The sequence below is a fragment of the Podarcis muralis genome, chromosome 14 (assembly GCF_964188315.1).
Source record: "Podarcis muralis chromosome 14, rPodMur119.hap1.1, whole genome shotgun sequence".
In the NCBI taxonomy this organism is placed as follows: Eukaryota; Metazoa; Chordata; class Lepidosauria; order Squamata; family Lacertidae; genus Podarcis; species Podarcis muralis.
Window position 1 is genome coordinate 14,814,939 of NC_135668.1, and position 23,088 is coordinate 14,838,026.

A 23,088-nucleotide genomic window follows, 5' to 3' on the forward strand; every position below is an offset into this window, starting at 1 on the left:
GACGCATCATTGAGCATGGTATGTATACTCATCTTACCACCATTACTTGTCAATGAGGGTTTAAAAAAAACAAAACCTTTTCACACACAAAAAACCCCAAAACCTTGGAAAGCCTATTTTGATGAGAATGGAGAGAAAAATATCACAAAAACATACAAATGCCACAGAGTTGGGCTACAGAGCCTGTTTAACTTCCAGCATGAACAAATTCTTTCCATTTAGCAGCACTATCACTTATTATTGGGACTGCAACAGGATTAAACCATTTTGTTAAAATGACTAATGTATGGTTTTTAGAGTGGCTTTCAATTAAAGTTGAAGAAAGGTATGGCCTACAGGCACATGAGGCCACCACCACCAGCGTTATTTAAGTGACTTTGCTAATAACCCTAGTTCTAAATACCAGTCTCCGCTATCAGCAGCAAACCCAGTGGCAAGGCAGTTACAGGGCTCACAATGCTAGAAAAATGTGCAATTTTGGCACACTTATCCATGTACACAAGCGCAATCTTATTTACTGCTCTTTCGATGGGAATTAACCAACTGCCCCATGGATAACAAACCATGAAACATTTCCCTAGCCTGAGCTTGTATAAGCACATTCTTTTCTTTTTATTTATTAATTTAAGTGAGTGATTAACTCGCTCACCGACATTTGTATCCCACTGAAGTGCTTAGGCACAATCCCTTTTCAATGCCAAAATTGCACTACCTTCATCCATTTGAATAAGCAGCACCAGAACCTGACAAGATGCCAAAAATGTCAAATGAATGCATCTTTCATTTCCATGGCAACTTCCACACGTAAAGAATGTACAGAATTGCAAAGCTCATAAAAATAACTCTGCACTCTGTCCAAACATGCATATACTGTATACATTTCCCCCCAATTCTCACTGCCCCATCTGCCTTCCTTGCATACCAGTTCATCAACAGCCATCTATAATCAGAGACCAGAAAGAAGGTGAAATATGTCCAGATTCAACTTTCTTCAAGATTTGGTTCGAATCTCTTCCCCTCTTGGGATAGGACAGGATGCACCTGTTTGGATGAACTGCTCTTTTCATTCTGAACACTCTAATTGTGCACCCCAAGTTTCTCCAGCATTGCTTTATACCCTTTCTCTGCTTCCCCCAGCAAGTTTGTCATTATCCACACCCTAATTGCTGCCACACCCTGATCTACAGGAACTCATTCATACCTTCTGAATCAGGACTAAGCTGCAGCACTCCCATTTTTCACCTGCGACTGGGATGACAAGCACTCCTTAAAACTAAAGGCGCATCCAGATGCACAAAGCTTTGAGGGGCAAGCCCACTGCAGAACAGTACCCGCTGCATTGTGTTAAGGCATGCACCCTACAGCAGCTGTAAGCCAAACATGGTGCCATCCAGATGTTGGACTCCCAACCTCCCATCTGACGTGATCCAAAGAACTAGCCAATTCCCCTTCCACTCCAGAGGGGCTTCTGAACTTTTTTTAAAAATTGATTTCTGGTGTGTGTTTTTCAAACGGGAAGAGAAATGAACATTCAGGCGAAGTGATACACATGTTCTGCTCCAAAAGATTATTGCAGACAGTCTACCTGGAGGAAGAGCAACTAAGCAAATGCATATTCGGTGTGCACATAGATACATCTGTCATCATGGCATTTTGAATGCAGGAGCACACCAGGCTTACCCAGATGGGGAAACATATGCTGTTGACACCCATTTTGTTGTTGTTTTATAAGTTTGGGTGCACCCTGCAAAAAGGAATTCTTATGCTCTTCCGAGCAGTTTAGTAAAGGTGGTTGAAATGGCATGTGGAATAGATTGCTGCAGACTCAACAGGTTTCACACCGCATGCAACATTGAGTGAAGAAAACTGCAATAAGCGAACAATCGTCCCCTAAAGCTCTGGCAGATTTGAGGCATTGCCTTCAGAGAACTTTCCTTCACCACACCAGTGGGTCTAGGAGACCAGTTTTTTTGTGTGTGTGTTAAGCCCGTAGAACTGCAGAAATAAAGCAAGAACTCCAGAAATCTCTCTTTTATAAAAAGAAAGCTACATTTTAAGTTTTCTAAAGCATGGGTCCTATACCGTAGCTAAGCTTTTGTGTATCTGTGACTCCATGCAACAAGGAAGGGGGAGGGAGAATATGAGGAATTCAGTTTCCTTCAATAATAATAATAATAATAGCTTTAAAAGTGATTTTAATAGTATGTGGGGTCTCAGTGCCGGCTGCTCCTTGACTAGCAGATGTAAAATAAAGTTGCCCTCATAACACCCTGGTTATTAGGAAATCTAGCAGATGTAGTGCTACAATATGGCTAAAGGAAGCCCTGGAAGAGGAGGGGAGAGTTCAGCTGGAAAGGCGAGCCCATGACACAGTTCCAATCTCCTAACCATGCTTAGCAGATCAGGAAAGTTACGCCTTAGCAGAAATTAGTTTACAGCCGTGTTTTATTTTGAGGCCCGGATGAGGACTACAAAAGGTGGGTGGAGGCAGCCAATCTCACATCAGTTACAACTTGGAAGTTACTGTTTCAAATCGTTTGTCAATTTAATGCAAGTCTACACTAACAAGGAAAACAAGGGCAACACACTTTAACCTTAAGCATCTACCGCTTGTTTGGTCAGAATACATCTGTATCTTCTCTCTCTCTCTCATCCGACATACACAATGCAGAGGTTATCAGAGGGCAGAGAAACCGAGCACAGCAAGTTCTCTCTCTTCACCACTGGAATTCTATGCCCCACTCCGAATCTATCTACAGTGCCATTAATAGCAGTTTCAGTGTCTGTAGGCAAAAACAATGCAACAGAATATTTGTAATTCACAGGGGAAGCCTCTTATGGTCCTCAACAGAGCTAACACTTAATACAACACCACTTAATACAAATTCTACTTCACACATTACAGCACTTGTCACAGCTGAGACCCAACACAACAAGGGGGGGGGGGAAATATCATGAGGATCAGGACTATTATTATTTTTTAAGTCTAGATTACTGGCAAATCTTTGAGATGAACTTTTAGCTTTGCTTAAAGCCACCTCTTAAAGGGAGACGCTTTCTTTTCATCCCCTTCTTCCAACTTCCTCATTGTCTTCCACTAATTATTTTAAGCATTCAACAATACAGGGAAGGTTATGGCAAATTTAACTGGGAATATTAAAGAGCATGCGGAGGGGTGGGGAAGGGAGGGGAGAGAATAAATCATGCAGCCAGCCTTTTTGGACAGGTATTCATCTCTAGCCCTACTTCAGTTCCTCATGAGAATCTAACCCAACAGCCAAAGGGAAAATATAATGTAACTAAAATGCTCATTATCCTGCCACTTTCAGTCGGCACAAAGAACTATTTGTTGAGCTATGCCTTATGCTGAGCATGGCGCTTTGGCCACCTCCACCCAGAACCAAACATTGCAAATGCATGCTGAGGAGAGCTCAAACATTACAGAGTACAAAATATAGTGATGAAAGATAGGCATAGGTTTACTTAGCTCAGGAGGAGAGCACTCGCTTTGCATGCAGAAGGTCTCAGGTTCAATCTCAATCATCTCAAACTTGAAATGTATATAGCAGGAGCAGAGAACCTGGAACCTTTTTTCAGCATGAGGGTTGCACGCCGTTGTGGCCCACGTTCTGGGGACCCCAATTCCTGGGATGGGCAGGGCCAGTGGGAACAGTGGAGGTGGAACAGTAGCTGTGACTTTTACCTTTGTACAGTAGGATACATTTAAGCCACCCAAAAGGTAGACACACACACACACCTATCTATGAAAGGTTGCAGGATTTGGGACTCTTTCATTTTTAGAGGAAAATCAAGTAGGAGGTAATGTGAAAGACATTTATTATTATTTAAATTTGCATACCGCCCTATACCCACAGGTCTCAGAGCGGTTAACAAGATAAAATCACAAAATACAAACATGAAATACATAATAAAAACAAAAACAACCCGATAACCCCCCCCCACCTCCCCAACACATTTTAAAAGGGCATTGGATGCCAATCAGCCAAAGGCCTGGTTAATGAGGAACATTTTTGCCGGGCGCCTAACGGTCTATAATGAAGGCGCTAGCTCAGCCTCCCTGGGGAGAGCATTCCACAGATGGGGAGCCACTGCAGAAAAGGCCCGTTCTCATGTTGCCACCCTCTGGACCTCCTGCTGAGGAGGCACATGAAGAAGGGCCTCAAAAGATGATCTCAGGTAGGTTCATATGGAGAGAGGTGGTCCTTGAGGTTTAATAAAATTTCCTTTTGGAAAAGTGGCACAGCAGAGACTGTGGTGTCTTTAAGATATATGGTTTATTTACACATACAGTGGTACCTCGGGTTACAGATGCTTCAGGTTACAGACTCAGCTAACCCAGAAATAGTACCTCAGCTTAAGAACTTTGCTTCAGGATGAGAACAGAAATCATGCGCTGGCAGCACACCAGCAGCGGGAGGCCCCATTAGCTAAAGTGGTACCTCAGGTTAAGAACAGTTTCAGTTTAAGAACAGACCTCCAGAATGAATTAAGTTCTTAACCCGAGGTACCACTGTATCCTGAGCCAAGTGGATAGAGACGTTTTTCTCCATCTCTCACAATGCTGGAATTCATGCTCATCCAATGACACAGAATCTTCGAAAATACAGGACAGGCAAAAGGAAGCAATGTAGGAGTCGAATGTATGGAATGGCTGCCAACTTGGAGAGCTTTGAAAGCAAATCAGACAAATGTATGGAGGTGAAGGCTATCAATGGCTGCTAGCCACAATGCCTATGCTCCGAGCTTCCATGATCAGAGGCAAAAATGCTTCTGAATGTACTTGCTGGAAAGCACAGGAAAGGAAAATGCTCCTGCCCTTGGGTCTTCCTTTCAGGTTTCGCACAGCATCTGGTTGGCCACTGTGAGAACAGGATGCCAGACTAGATTGGCCACCGGCTCTTCTTTTCCCAGGTGCATTCTAAATAAGAGAAATATGCTGATACCACAGGTATCAATCTCTACAACCTCCTCAGGAGCTTTTGCCTGAGTGGAATGTGTATTGCGGTAACATGCTCATCCAGGCAAGCAGGACGCGTGATCACAAGACACATTCCAGTCAGGCAAAAGCTCTTGAGGGGTGTGTGGTGGTGTGGCCTTGAGAGCAGGGCTGATGACTGCAGAGGGTCCCAAGGGCCAGACAGAAAGGAATGGAGGGCCACATTTGAACTCCCCCCGCACCACGTACATATAGTGGCATCAGTGTATTTCTTTTACTCAAAACATTGGTTGTTCTTCAGCCACAGCCCTAATAAAGGTAAAGGTAAAGGTACCCCTGCCCGTACGGACCAGTCTTGCCAGACTCTAGGGTTGTGCGCTCATCTCACTCTAGAGGCCGGGAGCCAGCGCTGTCCGCAGACACTTCCGGGTCACGTGGCAAGCGTGACAAGCTGCATCTGGCGAGCCAGCACAGCACACGGAACGCCGTTTACCTTCCCGCTGGTAAGCGGTCCCTATTTATCTACTTGCACCCGGGGGTGCTTTTGAACTGCTAGGTTGGCAGGCGCTGGGACCAAACAACGGGAGCGCACCCTGCCGCGGGGATTCGAACCGCCGACCATGTGATCGGCAAGTCCTAGGCGCTGCGGTTTTACCCACAGCGCCACCCGCGTCCCTAGCCACAGCCCTAATAGCAGCTAAAAAGAAAAACATAAAAATGCCAGGAACGGCAACCAATTCCGCTTTGAGCCTAAACAAATTGGCACCAGGCAAACCTCTCTGGGAAGAGAATTCCACAAGCAGGGTTCCACAACTGAGAAAGATTCTTCTGTGTCGGGTCTTCACCCTTCATCTGGCCTTACTTCAAATGGCAAGGAGATGCAGAGCCTCCAAGACCAATTTTAACAGCACAGCAGGTTAATGCAAGAGCAGGCAGTTTATCAGACTGTCCCCTGGTCCCAAGCCATTAACTGCTTTGTTCAATGGAACTAACTTGCAAGCAGCAAGCATGTATAAGATTACAACCTAGGTGCAAGGAAAAGAGGGTGCCAAGATCCTAAGGAGGTTTTTTTAAAGTAATATTTTGCTTACAGCTCCCTTTCCGTTTTTGTGCTCTTACTCAAGCTGACATACAGCCAGTTTGGACTTTATGATAAGCCATGATTTTCATGGCAGGAATGAGTCACATCAAGTCTCAGCCTCCTGTGCTCCGGTGCTCCCTTCTCCCACTTTCCTCCCCTGGTATGGCTGCAAGGAGGAGATGTGGAAGCTTTCACTTCTGTTTTCCCTTAACCTCAGCTTGTCATTTTGTCCAAACTCAACAAACTGTGGTTAATGTTAACTGCAGCTCATTGGAAATAAGACAGCTTCGTTATACTTGCTTTAAAGTGGGCCTATTTCAGCACACCATCAAGAGTAACCACAGTTTAGGGTTCAGACATATCACTAAACAGCAGTCAATCAAAACAGAGATGAAAGCTTCTGATCTCCTCCTCATGGCTGCAACAGACAAGGGAGAATTGTGGGGAGTGTGTGAGCACAAGACATGGTTTACTGTGATGTCTGGACCCACTCAATACATTTGCTCAAGAATCAGAGAGAAGGACGGTGACTTGGGAAACCTACACATATTATTTTCATGCTAAGCAAGTCAAATCCATTTATCCCTGTTCGTTAGTTTTGTGATGGAATCCCAGTCTCTCTGCTGAACAAGTGTCTTCTTGTTTGTAACATCAGACTCATAAACACATTCTTGGTACTCGCTGGTGATGAGTAGCTTCTGGGAAATTAGGAAGAGTCATTCTTCCTTCTCACAGTATTGATGTGCCACAATTACCCAACACAGGTACTGGTAGGCAGACAAAGATGTTATGGGCTAGTGATTTTTGTGAACTAATTTACAAGGATATGTAGCACAGCATCTCTATGCTCACTATTTTTAAGCAAGACGTTTCCCACAAATCCCTGACAGTTTTTTTTCACCTACACAATACTGCGTGGCAATCCCCTCTGAGTCATGCATGCAATCAGTGATGTGATCCGGTAATATCTCTTATATAAACCTCTGAAATTAGATTCTTAAGAACAATAACTTGAAGTGCCTTCTCTCTTCCAGAACCAGGCCTGAAGCATTTTGGCACATCTAAGAGTTTCAACAATGCTGGTATTGTCGACGGCAAGAATCACCGTTTGTACTCAACTTAAACTTGTTTGATGTATTACTCACAAATTGTTGCTTCCTTTTCAGTTTACAAAGGCCTTTTCCATCTACAGGTAAATGAAGAACTACTTTGCTGCAGAAAACAGAAGTACTTCAATTTCTAGCTAGGGATTTCCGATTGTCCTAAAAATAGTGGTGAGGATATTTTATAGCGCTCTGTCAATCGTCATAGTAGTAACAGACCACAAATACGCCATAAGGATATAAGAAGAGTCTGCTGAGTCATGCCAATGGCCCATTGAGTCCAGCACGCTGTTCTCACCATAGCCAACCAGATGCCTTCAAGGAGGAACTGAACATCAACAGCACTCTCCTCGCCTACAGCTTCCAGCAACTGGTATTCAGAAACATACTGCCTCTGACAGTGGAGGGAGAACAGATCAGTCAGAATTAGTAGCCACGGATACAGTGGTAGCTCTGGATACGAACGGGATCCGTTCTGGAGCCCTGTTCGCATCCTGAAGTGAGCGCAACCCACGTCCGTGCATGCGCGGGTCACAATTCGCTGCTTCCGCGCATGCGCGTGACATCATTTTGAGCATCTGCGCATGCGCGAGTGGCGAAACCCGGAAATAACGCATTATGTTACTTCCGGGTCGCTGCAGAGCGCAACCCAAAAGCGCTCAACCAGAAGCAACTTCAACCCGAGGTATGACTGTAATCTTATTCTCCACGAAGCTGTCTAATCCCTCTTTTAAAGCCACCCAAGTTGGTGGCCACCACTGCCCCTCAGGAGAATGAATTCCACAATTTAACTAAGCACTGTCTTAAGGCGCATTTTATCTTGTCTCTCCTGATTCTTCCAACATTCAGTTTCATTGGAAGTCCTTCATTGGAGTTCCAGTGTTAAGAGAAAGGGAGAAAAACTTCCTCTCTAGCCACATTCTCCATACCATGCATGTCAAGTTGCCTCTTGCTTGCCTTTTCTCTAAACCCAAACTTTGCACCCTGTCCATTCCAATGATCATTTGGTTGTTCTCTCCTGAAGTTTACACTTATATAATGCTTTAGAGAGCAGGAGTAACCAACGTGGTGCTCTCCTGATGTTGTTGGCTTCCAATTCCCATAGAACCAGCCAAGATAGCCAATGGTCAGGAGAGATGGGAGTTGTAATCCAACCAAATCATGTTGCCTACCTGTCCTTTACAGTGTTCAAAGCACTTTACATACCGTTATGAGTTTGTGGGTGCCATCCCCTGCCATCCCTGGATCCTACAAGTGCTAAAATCTAATCAAGTCTTCTGATCCCTGGATCCAGCAAATGTTGACAGCTAACCAAGCCAGGATAGCTTCCTGGACTCTGGATCCAGCAAGTGTTAAAATATAAGCCAGGCTAGCTTTCTCTTGAGGTCATCACCTGGGTGAAGGGCCATTAAGAGAACAAAGGGGGCTCTGTGCCTGACAGAAAATGGGTAGAGCCCCTCCTTCCAACTCTGAGATAGTTAGAAGCCCGAGTTTGAGAGCAGAGTTTTGGTACCGTTGTGTGAACTAGAAGTAAAGCAACAAGCTGAAGAGAGAGTGCAATGCTTGATGTGTGTTTGAATCCAAGGCTGCAGCTATGGGAGAAACAAGACCCGTTTGGGGTGTTGATGCTGTGAACCCCTCCACTGTAGGCTCAGGATGTATATATGTGTAAATAAACCACATATCTTAAAGGCACCACAGTCTCCGCTGTGCCACATTTCCAAAAGGAAACACAAACCCTGGGTAAGCACCTGGAACCCTTGGAATTTTGCACCACTTGGAGATTGAGGTGGGATGCAGCAATACATTGAAGGTACACAAATCCAGGCCTTCTCTATAGTGGCCCCATATAACCCCTTCATTGGAAACCCTTAAGCAGACCTATAAAATGTTTGTTGTTTGCTGCAATCTTTACTGAACCTTGTGGTGTTTGTGCTGGCTTTGAGCTATGCGCAACATCCTCTGTCCATTAACACAAGGGCTCCTTTGATTTGAGTTTTAATGCTGCACAACGGAGAGATCCAATGCAACAGACTGCAGTAGCAGAAACTCACTGTGCAACAGGCTATGCAACTGTGCAAAGAAGTTGCCAGCAACTTGCCTATGCCTTCTCTAGTGCAAGAATGCTCCAATGGCACAAAAGACTAAGACTGGATATGACCCACAGGATTTTATTCCTAAACCACATCAGCACCATACATTTACAGCACTACAGTGGTACCTCAGGTTACATACGCTTCAGGTTACATATGCTTCAGGTTACAGAATCCGCTAACCCAGAAATAGTGCTTCAGGTTAAGAACTTTGCTTCAGGATGAGAACAGAAACCGGGCTCTGGTGGCACGGCAGCAGCAGGAGGCCCCATTAGCTAAAGTGGTGCTTCAGGTTAAGAACAGTTTCAGGTTAAGTACGGACCTCCAGAATGAATTAAGTACTTAACCTGAGGTACCACTGTACTATACCATGTTGGCAGTTATGCCTTCATCCAAAAAACCCTGCGAACCGGAGGTTCTTGAGGATGCTGAGAGTTGTTAGGTTGAAGGATAGCTCAGTCGGTAGAGCATGACACTGTTAATCTCAGGAGCTTGGATTTCAGCCCCACCATGGGCAAAATATTCCTGCATTGCATGGGGTTGGACTAGATGACCATTGTGACCCCTTAGACTCTACAGTTCTATGACGGCCAATTTCCCCCCTACAGAGCTTCAATTCCCAGAGTTCCCTGGACAGAGGGATTGCTTTTTTTGAAACCACCCTGAGCACCGCAGCTCTGTGAGGGGAATAAAAAGGTAAAGGTAAAGGTACCCCTGCCCGTACGGGCCAGTCTTGACAGACTCTAGGGTTGTGTGCCCATCTCACTCAAGAGGCCGGGGGCCAGCGCTGTCCGGAGACACTTCCGGGTCACGTGGCCAGCGTGACGAAGCTGCTCTGGCGAGCCAGAGCCGCACACGGAAACGCCGTTTACCTTCCCGCTAGTAAGCGGTCCCTATTTATCTACTTGCACCCGGGAGTGCTTTCGAACTGCTAGGTTGGCAGGCACTGGGACCGAACAACAGGAGCGCACCCCGCCGCGGGGATTCGAACCGCCGACCTTTCGATCAGCAAGCCCTAGGCGCTTTTACCCACAGTGCCACCCATGTCCCGTCAGGGGAATAGGGGTCTCCTAACAATTCTCATCACCCTTTACAAACGACTGTCTGCATGGTTCTTTCAGGAGGAGCCATGGCTGTTTAAAGTGGGACCATGGTGCTTTCAATGTATGGTGCAGATTTAGCTCTAGTCACGGGAGGGAAAATGCTATTCTCTCATCCAATTCTATACCCCCCCCCATCCTACCCACAGCATCAAAGCACCCCATTATCCAGCATTACCACTGATGGCTCAATCTAACAAGTTCTGAACAAGATGCTACAGAGCTTCAGTGACCCTCCTCCTCAGCATTAATGGCCTCCTTCCTGGTTTTCTTTGCACATTAAGAATCTCCACCCTCCAGAGCTAAAAGCTTCCTGTCCCTAGCAGCAGGCCACTGCCACTCGCCCTTGCCACATTTGGAAATTTAATCACAGCCTTCTTGACTGTTTTAGGGCAGCAGCATTCAACTGCTTGAGAGATGCAAATTATAAGGTTCCCCCACCTCCAACACCCCAAACACAACCACAACCAAGCAAATTCCAAGATGCTATTTAAGGGAAGCTGGCTTGCGGTATTTATAAAATGAGGGGAGGGGGGAAGAGGGGGAACAATGTACATAAACATAGCTAGTAGTACACAGGGTGGGATGAGGGGAAAATAGACGATCAACTTTTATAGAAACCTTCCAGAACTGAACCAGCCCACACAAATCTGCACATCCAGCAAACTCCTTCTGTGCTGCAGCCATCATTACAGCAGCTGCTTCTAAACATTCGCAAAATAATCACCATTTCAAGGTTCAGATATTGCAGTGATCTTCTAAAAGTCCTTTAAAACGTAGGGGCAGAGAAAGAGGTGCAAATGACAAGAAGCTGGCGCATTAGCTGCTATTGTCTCTAAGCCACATGTGCAAATGTTGTCACTCAAACAAGCCGCATACATCCCACAAGCTCTGTGCGACTTTCAGCTAGGGCAGGGATAGTGAATGTGTGGCCTTTCATATGTTGCTGGACCATAAGCCATGCTGGCTGGGGCTCATGGGAGTTGGAGTCCAATGAGAAGCTGGTGGCCCAGAGGTCCCCCATCCTTGAACCAGGGGCCTGGAACTGCAAACAAAGGTGTTTCACCCCCAAGTGCATTTTCTACACTACACATTTCAAACCACTTTGAAGCTGGGTTAAGACAGTCGTGGATGGTTCCCCTAAATAACCCCTGGCAATTGTAGTTTTGAGATTATCCACTAGACACCCCTTATTAAGGTAAAGGTAAAGGGGCCCCTGACCATTAGATCCAGTCGTGACCGACTCTGGGGTTGCAACGCTCATCTCACTTTAGTGGCCGAGGGAGCCGGCGTACAGCTTCCAGGTCATGTGGCCAGCATGACTAAGCCGCTTCTGGTGAACCAGAGCAGTGCATGGAAACACCGTTTACCTTCCCGCCGGAGTGGTACCTATTTATCTACTTGCACTTTGACATACTTTTGAACTACTAGGTTGGCAGGAGCAGGGACCAAGCAACAGGAGCTCACCCCGTCACAGGGATTCGAACCGCCAACCTTCTGATCGGCAAGTCCTAGGCTCTGTGGTTTAACCCACAGTGCCACCTGCGTCCCTGACACCCCTTATTAGGGTTAAACAAAATGCAAGGTTAAATGCATTATTATATTTAATGTGCACATTTGTAGGGGGGGTGCTATTAGTTGAAGCTGGGGATTCAAGCAGGATTGGGACTTTAACAGGTCCCAATGAAAACTGGAGTGCTCAGAGTGTTGGACTATGGACCAGGGAGGCCAGGGTTCAAATCCTGTCTCAGCCATGAAGCTCACTGGGAGACCCTGGGCCAGATGTTGTCTCTCAGCCTAACCTACCTCTTAGGGTTGTTGTGAAAATAAAATAGGGAGGGGGGGAGCTATGCATGCCACTCTGAGCTCCTTGAAGGATATACCGTATTTTTTGCACCATAACACTCACTTTTTTCCTCCTAAAAAGTAAGGGGAAATGTCTGTGCGTGTTATGGAGGGAATGCCTATGGGTGGCATGCCTACGGATTTTCCCCCTCTAAAAACTATGTGCGTGTTATGGTTGGGTGCGTGTAATAGAGCGAAAAATACGGTAAGTATTTAATACATCCTGCCATTTTTACTGAGAGAAGGGCTCCTGGTGATGCCAATGGCAGTTTTACATCCAATGCAAATTAAGTTAGCATTTAGTTTGCAGACACAGTGAACACATAAAACACTTAAAATAAAAAACAACATGGCTTAAAAACGCCTTAACTTATACACTTGCTTCAAATACCAACAAGAAGATTAAGGCATAAAACACTGTGCACTACAACAAAGCATTGCAAAAGAAAGGAAAGCCTCCTCTAGCTGCTACATGTCCTGCTGTTAACTTTGGCAGAAGTAGTTTCTTTTCTTCCCCATCCAAGATAGAAATGAACAAAGCCCATTATACCTCTGGAATGCAAAACAACAGGCTTCCAAGTCCATCCACCTTTCTTTGCAGCCAAAGATTAAAATGTGTACAATTCCCTCCCTGCCTCCTGGCCCTTTATAATGCACAGCAGGTGGGGGGAAGCCCCTAGGAAAAATCCCTGGCATCTCCAAGTAGGGCTTGGAAAGGCCCGTCTGGAATCCTGGAGAGACGCTGCCAGTCAGAGCAGACAATATTGAGCTATATAGGCCAAGTGTCTGACTCAATATAAAACAATTTCCTATGTTCCTATATTATTAGCTGCAGTGCAGAAGGTACTGTGTTAAATCCCTGACATCTCCAGAAAGTCGCTTACAGTACTTGAAACCCTGGAGAGCTGCCACCAGTCAGAATGGACCAGCTAGGTGGCAGTTTATGTCCCTATTTATTTATTTGTAATTCATAAAATTTACATACTGCTTGATTGTAACAAACCAAACCTCAAAGTGGTTTACCAAGGGGGGGGGGAGAGTACTGTATCAGTAAAAACAGCTATTTTAAACACTCAAAAGAATAATTAAAATCAACGATAAGCTAAATGCATATTGAAGCATATGTCAACATTCTAGGCTTGTTTAAACAAACATGCTTTTAGCAGGTGTAAGAAAAGTGTACAGTGGAGATGCCTGCTTGATTATCAATAGGTAGTGAGCTCCAAAGTAATTGGTGTTACCACACTTGATCAATTTCTTATAAATACAGAATGAGTATTACGTGGCACCTGTAGCACTTCCAGTTCCACAGATCAAAGCACTCCAGTGGGCATATAAGGGGCAAGGGAGCATCACAGGTAAACTAGTCCCAAATTGCTAAAGCTTTGACTTATCAAGTGGTTAAGGGTGAAGAAGAAGAAGAAGAGTTTGGATTTGATATCCCGCTTTATCACTACCAGAAGGAGTCTCAAAGCGGCTAACATTCTCCTTTCCCTTCCTCCCTCACAACAAACACTCTGTGAGGTGAGTGGGGCTGAGAGACTTCAGAGAAGTGTGACTGGCCCAAGGTCACCCAGCAGCTGCATGTGGAGGAGCGGAGACGCGAACCCGGTTCCCCAGATTACGAGTCTACCGCTCTTAACCGCTACACCACACTGGCTTCACACTGGTGAAGGCCTCTTGTTTGTCCAGCATCAACAAACCACTGAAGTAAAGGGTGCCATCCCTATTCTTTTGAAGACATTTAAATCCATCTGCGGATTCAAAGAGCCAGGCAGACAGTTCAAGATGCCCAAGGTGGTTTTGGGCTTGCGTTTCTCACAAGCAAAACACCCATTTCTGAAAACAATGCGACTTGCAAAAGCAGTTGGGAAATAAACAGTTTTTATAAAAACAGTTTGCAGCAGAAGTGGGAGAGAGAAGGGGCTCAGGACCACTCCATCGGCCCTGCTTAAAGATCAGCTGGCTTTTGGCTCTTCCTCAATTGTGACCTAGCCATCAGTCATTCCATCAGGATGCTACAGAGGGAGAGGTGGAAAGCAGGGTTACTGCACCGGCTGTGTTAAGAGAACAACTTATCTTAGGTCCCCTTTCCATTGCAGTTGGTCCTTACAAAAAAACACTGTTAAAAACGAATGCCCAGGGTCAGGAACAGTCTTGATGATTTTCCTTTTTACTAATTGGTAAGCGGGTGGCGCTGTGGTCTAAACCACTGAGCCTAGGGCTTTCCACTTGGAAGGTCAGCGGTTTGAATCCCCCTGACGGGGTGAGCTCCTGTTGTTCGGTCCCAGCTCCTGCCTACCTAGCAATTCGAAAGCATGTCAAAGTGCAAATAGATAAATAGGCACCACTCCAGCAGGAAGGTAAATGGCATTTCCATGTGCTGCTCTGGTTTGCCAGAAGTGGCTTAGTCATGCTGGCCACATGACCCAGAAGCTGCCTGCAGACAAACGCCGGCTCCCTCGGCCTACAGAGCGAGATGAGCGCCACAACCCCAGAGTCGTCCGCGACTGGTCAGGGGTACCTTTACCTTTATAGCTGCCCTAGGACTCTTTTGGGCAGAAGCACTGGGGGGGGGGAGGTGTGTGCTTTAAATAAATAAGGCATTTGGGTGGGGTCTCTGCCTAGAGGAGTTCCTATGCAGCTTTCTCCATACACCCTTAATGCTTCAAAATTATCTCTGTAACTATCAGTTATATTCCAGCTTCCAATATAGCTTTCACCTCCTGTTCCTGCTTGATATTCATCTTGTTTGCTCAATTGTTCAGAGCTATGCCACTTCAGCACCATCACACAATTAACATTTATGCGCCCAATCTTCATAAATTCTGAACTGTGCATTTCCATGCTTAGAGTTGCATGAGTAGACAGAGAAGTGAGTGAACAGGAGGAGGGTGGAATATTTAAGGATGACTACTTGCCATGAAGGGCTAAATGAGAGGAGCAGATAAGTCACAGGAGCACCATAACCTGAATCATAGAATCTTAAGTGCTGGAAGGGACCCCAAGGGTCATCTAGTCCAACCCCCTCTAATGCAGGAATCTCGACTAAAGCATCCATGACAGATGGCCATCCAACCTCTGTTTAAAAACCTCCAAGGAAGGAGAGTCTACCACCTCTTGTGGGAGTCTGCTCCACCGCTGAACAACTCTTACAGTCAGAAAGTTTTTCCGAACGCTTAATCAGAACCTCCTTTCTTGCTACTTGAAGCCATTGGTTCGAGTCCTACCCTCCAGAGCACGGTGCCCAGTGCGGCCGAACTAGTCGCACAACCATAAAACAGTCTCTGACCCAAATCTCCTTCCTGTCACCTCACCCCTCCCCATCACCTTGGGAACCTCTGTTTTACACAGACCTGAGAGATTCCTCTTTAGTGTGGTAACCTCAGCCTATTGTTTCATAATGACCTACATTCAACCAGCCCAGCCAGGCTACACCCAGGAGAACCGCTGCAGCTTGTACTTTGCATTCAACATCCCTCATATTATCTATACTAATTTCTACTATTCACTAATATAGACCCTGGTACCCCAAATCTGCAACACTATTTTTCCTTTGAAAATATCTGAACAGTATTCTAGGGCCAAGCATTTCAGGTTTGAGGTGTGGGCCTTGGGCAGAGTGCCATCTTAGGAAGATAGGAAGCTGTCTTGTACAGAGTCAGGCCATTGCTCCAGCTAGCTCAGTATGGTCTACAACACTAACTGGCAGTGGCTCCCCAGCAGGTCAGGCAAGGGGTTCTCCCAGCCCTACCGGGAGATGTAGGGAATCGAACCTGGAACCTTCTGCATACAAAGCAGATGTTCTACCACTGAGCCATGGCCCTTGGTCTGTGAGGCATGTCTGATTTACCTAGAGGCTGCCACGGCAGGCAGCAGCAACAGCACTCCAACAAAACCACTGCCTTAATTTCCCAAAATGCCCCGGAGCCCCTGTTCCCCCCCCCAGGGGGTACTTGAGGGTACACAGTACTGACACCTCTGCTTCTTTTTTGTTAAAAAGTGTGGTACCAGCACCTATTTTTCTAAGGGGGGGGGAGCAGTGCCTGGGCCCTGGAGCAACACTGTATGGGGCATTGCGATAATTAAAACTGTGGGTCAAGGGCAGGCATCAGCTGTACTAGGGTGAAAAGAGCTGCCAAGAATGCTACAGGATGATCTGTGGCCTGAAATATTTCACCAAATCTTTTCTGGCCCATCAAGTACCCATTCACTACCCAGTTTTGCAGACTGAAAACAAGGTGGAAAGGAGGGCGGGTAGCTGGGGTCAGTAGGTGTGTTTCTGTTTCTATTTTCACACTTAGAAGAAGAGTTTGGATTTGATATCCCACTTTATCACTACCTGAAGGAGTCTCAAAGCGGCTAACATTCTCCTTTCCCTTCCTCCCCCCCACAGCAAACACTCTGTGAGGTGAGGGAGGCTGACAGACTTCAGAGAAGTGTCACTGGGCCAAGGTCACCCAGCAGCTGCATGTGGAGGAGCGGGGAAGCGAACCCGGTTCACCAGATTATGAGTCTACCGCTCTTAACCACTACACCACACCGCTTAGTGTTGTGTCATCAGCTAACCTAGGTTTCCTAAGTATACACTCCACAGGGAGTCCCAGCCAATTCCACCTCTCTGATGCGTCTTCCTGTGCTTATGTAGTTCTTGGTCATGTTCACAGCCTTTCCGCTTTTAGATGTATGCTTTAAAAACACCTTTGATGCACATCAGTGGTGGCGTGTGCTTTCTGTGCCAACTAATTCAACATTGTTCCCATCCTCCTCCCTGTTGAGTCCTACAAAGGCAATACTTAGACTAAGGCTGTGAAACTGATAGGTAGCAGCAGTTCCTGGACTGGTTTTAAGTAAGAAGGCAGGCAGGTGGGAGCTGCCTAAGGTTAGTGGGCAAGTCTTCCTGTCACCCTAATGGACCACACTGCACTGGTGTTTGCTCCCAAAATGTACAGCAATGCCCACAGTCAACAAGCTACTAAAGATTAAACAGCATATCCATCTCCAATACACTTATTTGGAAGCAGGTTTACTGATTTAAGTGGAACTTGCTTCCAAGTAAGCGAGATTTTAGGTTCCTAACACTTCTAAGAAACTCAAGCTAAAAATACTAGGAGAGATGCAAAGCCTAAATCTAGTTGCTTATGCAAGCAGACAGTATTCATATAAAGCAGCCGAAATACAAAAATCAACGCAATTTCGCTGATGAAAATATAAAGAAGTTGAAAATAAATCCCTAGCTCTGACATCACGTTAAATACTTGAAGGGTTTGTCACCTCGTGACATTTCTCATTTACACTTTTGTCAAATGGGTTTTAGTAATTCAACCCATAAAATGGGCTAATGAAGTCAAACATTTTACTTTCAAAGGCTGCCTGCCTGCCCACCTTGTGCAAAATGACATTCATTCAGCTAAAATGACATTCATTCAGCTTAATATCAATGTCATGGGAGGCGTTTTGCTTAGCAAGAACCCAAGTCTTAAAAGCTTGTGCATGTCAAAAGCTACTTTTCCGTCACATCCTTACCACTGAGAAAGTTAAAGAGGTTCCTAACATTCCCTTTGGCATACAGTAAGTTAATGGCCCAAGGCACCTCAGGCTACAACCTTAAGATTAGGTACTCTAAAATAATTGTACTGAATTAACAGGAGTAACCTGAAGAAACTGGTCAGTGTACCTTAGAGAATCCAAGACTACTCTTCAAAGAAATATTTGGTACACTGATAATTGAAGGATACAGAAGAACCCTTACAGGCACTGGAAATGGCAAGTCTTTTTCCCCCTTTTTGTAGGGAACATAGCTCAGCAGGAGAGCATATGGTTCGCACGCAGAAAGTCTAAGATTCAATCCCTGGCATCTCCAGTTTGGAACACAGGAAGCTGCCTTATCCCAGGAACTGGTTATTTGTCCATCTTGTCTGGTACTCTCTGCTGTGGCTGATGGTGGCTCTCCAGAACCAGCTGTTATCAAAGTCCATTGGAACAAAGATGACAGGGAGAATCAAGTAGCAGCTGATGGGGGGGCGGAATCTTCCTGAGACCCATCAGAGGAGACAATTCTGGGCTAGATGGCCAAATAAATCTGATAGGGTGTGAGACAGCAGTAAGCTAGACATCAAACATGCTAGGATCCTGCAGGAATGTTGAGAAAGCTCAGAAGCTAGTGCTGAGTGTAGAAGCAGAGTCCTAAGAATCTGGGAATTCCTTTTGGGGGAGGGAAGTCAAGCTGCTAGCCCTTATGACTATTAAAAGGTGTTTAAAGGTTTGTGGGCAACGCCAGCTCAGATCTCAGCAGTCAGAAAGGTTTCCAGTGGTTGGGGTAGAGTTTCAACATACAGTGGTACCTCAGTTTATGAACTTAATCCATTCCGGAAGTCTGTTCTTAAACCAAATAAAAATATGTGTCTCATTTTACTTCTTGTTCTGGTTTGAAGTGGGGCAAGGTACAGTGGTACCTCAGTTTAAGAACAGCCCTGTTTATGAACTATTCGGTTTAAGAACTCTGCAAAACCAGAAGCAGTGTTCTGGTTTGCGAACTTTACCTTGGTCTAAGAACGGAAGCCAAATGGTGTAAGGACACCGGTGGCGGGAGGCCTTATTAGGGAAAGTGCACCTCGGTTTAAGAACCGATTTGGTTTAAGAACAGACTTGTTCTTAATTGTTTAAACTTGGATACATTTTGTGGGGGAACAGAAGTGGGTGTTTCCCTTAGGCACTGGTGGACTAGTTCGAACTTTGAATTGAAGGACAAAAGTCAAGGACAATAGGCAGTGCAAGTCTGGCAGCTGAGAGATTTCCAAATTCTCCCTGATAAAGAGGAAATAATGGCCGCTATCTGCCTTTGACAGGGAGTTATGTAAAGGAAGGTGTGAAGTGAGTGACCAAGTTAGAAGGCCACAGCTTCATTTAAAATTATTTTTAAAATCAGCTTCCTACATAAAATGTCTACCAAAAGAGAAAATTAGCATGTCGTCATTTATCTAGGAAATAGGAATAACTCTTCCATAGTTTCCTTTGTGTGACTACTTAATGCCAAGAATTCTGCAACCTGTATAGGTGATGCAAATTGGGGTATGTTACACAGTGCTTTTTATTCTTTTAAAAATAAAATAAAAGGCCTTATTAGGGAAAGCACACCTCGGTTTAAGAACGGATTCAGTCACCCATGCTTTCAGTTACCGGAATTTTTGCACCATAACACTCACTTTTTTCCTCCTAGAAAGTAAGGGGAAATGTCTGTGCGTGTTATGAAGGGAATGCCTACAGGTGGCATGCCTACGGATTTTCCTCCTCTAAAAACTATGTGCGTGTTATGGTCGGGTGCGTGTTATAGAGCGAAAAATACGGTAACTCTTCCAGCTCCTTCAGCTATTGAATGTACTGCACTGAGTCAGGCTGTAAGTGCTGAGACTATGAAGATGCTACAATACTACTCTGCCTCCACCATCAAATATCTGATCAATCAAATGCCTGGTTTTTTTTGGAAACTTGGAAGCATGAGTAATTATTTCAGGTGGAAAACAAATTGTTACATGATTTTAGTACATGTCAATATGTTTCAGGAATTTTGGTGCCAGCTCCTATCCAGGCTGTGCCCAGGGAAAGTGGTTTTACTGGCCTAAATTCACCATTGCCAATATTCACCTGAAAAGCGCATCTCTTCCTATACCTTTAGAAGCTGCTAAGACTGCAGAAATCCAGCAGTAAAACTTTTCACGACAGGCAGATAAGCATTAACAAGTGTCAGGGAGCAGTCAAAGAGCCAGTAAACACACTGGTAATTCTACCTGTTGTGGATATTGTACTATGCTGTATGCCTTAAGCCAGGCATCTTCCTCCCATCACATTGTCTGCAAGCCACAAATTATTTACCATACAGTAATATAAATGGGATGCGGGTGGCACTGTGGGTAAAAGCCTCAGCGCCTAGGGCTTGCCGATCGAAAGGTCGGCAGTTCAAATCCCTGCGGCGGGGTGCACTCCCGTTGCTTGGTCCCAGCACCTGCCAACCTAGCAGTTCGAAAGCACCCCCAGGTGCAAGTAGATAAATAGGGATCGCTTACTGGCGGGAAGATAAACGGCGTTTCCGTGTGCTGAGCTGGCTCGCCGGACGCAGCTTTGTCACGCTGGCCACGTGACCCGGAAGTGTCTCTGGACAGCGCTGGCCCCCGGCCTCTTGAGTGAGATGGGCGCACAACCCCAGAGTCTGTCAAGACTGGCCCGTACGGGCAGGGGTACCTTTACCTTTACCTTTAATATAAATAACTCACTGGGCAATACTTCTGGGCAGATCACTGTTATGGTGGCCAACTCCTGAACCTGCCCCTGCAGCTATGCTTTAACAGTGACTTGGTCAACAGTCATTAGCAGGCAATCTAACCTGTTCTGTAATTCTTAAACCAGTACAATCTACACTGGCCCAGCCTTACCCCCATGCCTTAATAACACATTTGTGCAGAGCAACACACAGCTTGTATCCTCCAGCAGCGGATTACACCCACTTTCAAGGAAGTCCGAACATGGCAAATGCTTGTGCCTTAAAAAGCTTCAATTGCCAAAGTCTGCTTTCAAAGGCACAACTACAGCAGCTTGTTGAGGAGTTGGTGACCTGACCCATAACCCAAATGGCACATGTTCAGATTTGGGAGGGGAGGGGCAAAAGCTTGACTGCTGGTTGTCTTATTGCCCCAGTCACAATACATCTCACTCCCCAATACTGGAATGCAACATGCGAAAATGTGACCATGTAAAGTATTCATCCTCAGCATGCTCACTTGAAGGAAAACTCAATGGAAGTCCGCAGTGCTTATTTGCAGGTAAATGATCAGAGTGCAAGTCAAACTGGTGGCAATCAAAACAGATGTTGGAAGTTGCCAGTCAAATTGCATCGAGTACACACATCCCAACAAAACAGTATGCACACTATAGAACTTGCAAAAGGCAACTCTCCTGGTTGATGGGCAACCAGTGAGCGAAAGTCACATCCTGGTAACCAGCAGGACATCTGTAAAATGGGAAGGGTGTTGTTTCATCCACTCAGCCTCCAAGCCATCCATACAATCCCAACAGCTGTGTGAAAGAAGTGTTTTGTGAGCGCCTAACTTTTGTAAAACTCATATGCAAGCTACACTTTACCCTAGAGAAACATCTCAAGCACTTGCTTTGGACAGCAATATTTTTATTTTTAGGGGCAGACATGAAGCAGCATGCAATATGAGAGCCCTTGGGACTCTTTGCCACATCATGGAGAGTGCTGGAGTGCAATCAGATGCCTTTTACCAGTCAGACCCAATGGTCCATCTAGCTCAGTATTGGCTACACCAGGGGTCAGCAAACTTTTTCAGCAGGGGGCCGGTCCACTGTCCCTCAGACCTTGTGGGGGGCCGGACTATATTTTGGGGGGCGGAAGAATGAACGAATTCCTATGCCCCACAAATAACCCAGAGATGCATTTTAAATAAAAAGACACATTCTACTCATGTAAAAATGCGCTGATTCCCGGACCATCCGCAGGCTGGATTTAGAAGGTGACTGGGCCAGATCCGGCCCCCGGGCCTTAGTTTGCCTACCCATGGGCTACACCACTGGTCTACAACTGGTGGGCTGGGGACCACTACTAGGTCACGATCTGATCCAAGGTGCATCACAGCAGCAAATATATGGGGAGGGGAAAGTTTAAGAAATGGGTACCCAAATCCATGTTTGATTAAAGGTGGGTTCCGAGTCTGAAAAAGTTGAAGAATACTTACTGGTCTATATTGACTGGCAACAGCTCTCCAGAAACTGAGGCAGGAGACATTCTGCGCCCTCCCTGGAGATACCAGGGACTGAACCTGGGATCTTCTGCATGCAAAACACATAGTCTACCACTGAACTATGGCTCTTCTTCATGATGTCTGGCTGACACACCGTTGCACACATGCAGCAGCATCTTTGCAATGGTGCCAGAGTTTCTGGGAGGTGCATCTCCCGGATTGCACAGTGCAGCTTTTGGGGAGCCATTCCTGACCATACCAGCCAGTTCCTGTCCCCATAACCCAATCCCATGCAGGTTTATTCAGAAGTATAACTCCAATTGCATTCAGCGAAGTTTATTCCAGGTATAGGTGAAGGTAAAGGTAAAGGTACCCCTGCCCATACGGGCCAGTCTTGACAGACTCTGGGGTTGTGCGCCCATCTCACTCAAGAGGCCGGGGGCCAGTGCTGTCCACAGACACTTCCGGGTCACGTGGCCAGCGTGACAAAGCTGCATCTGGCGAACCAGCGCAGCACACGGAACGCCGTTTACCTTCCCGCTGGTAAGCGGTCCCTATTTATCCACTTGCACCCGGGGGTGCTTTCGAACTGCTAGGTTGGCAGGCGCTGGGACCGAGCAGCGGGAGCGCACCCCGCCGCGGGGATTCAAACCGCTGACCTTTCGATCGGCAAGCCCTAGGCGCTGAGGCTTTTACCCACAGCGCCACCCGCGTATTCCAGGTATACATGCAAAGAATTGGCGCCTTAGAGCACATGGACTCAATGAGTGAAACAGGCTTTACCCGAAGGTAAGCGAGTATAATATTTCACCTTTAGTGTTGTAGTATTAGATTGGAAGGTGTGGGAAATATGTTGCAAAAATGAGGTTAACAATGGGGAGGGGGGGTAGTTTGTAAAGCTGCCACCTGCACCAGTCTTGCCAAGTCAATGTGCTGTCTGGACCTGTTCCCTTCCTGTTCGCATCCCTGCGGGCAGGGCTTGTCTCTAGATTTCTATCACTGCAGAATGCCTAGCAGATTTCAATAACTTTCAAAATATTGCTCATATGAACAGCTAAGATCAGACTAAGGCTGACAGTCAGCCCCTGCTTGGCTTGACCCTGACACAACAGGAGGATCTGAATCTGAGATATTTTTTTTATTTAAATATAGTC

General features: G+C 45.9%; 1 protein-coding gene across 2 annotated transcripts in view; it reads right to left on the reverse strand.

The window, feature by feature from the left end:
- Positions 1 to 23,088, reverse strand: part of HOMER2 (homer scaffold protein 2) — a 91,806-nt gene that overhangs the window by 67,639 nt on the left and 1,079 nt on the right. The window lies entirely within an intron of this gene.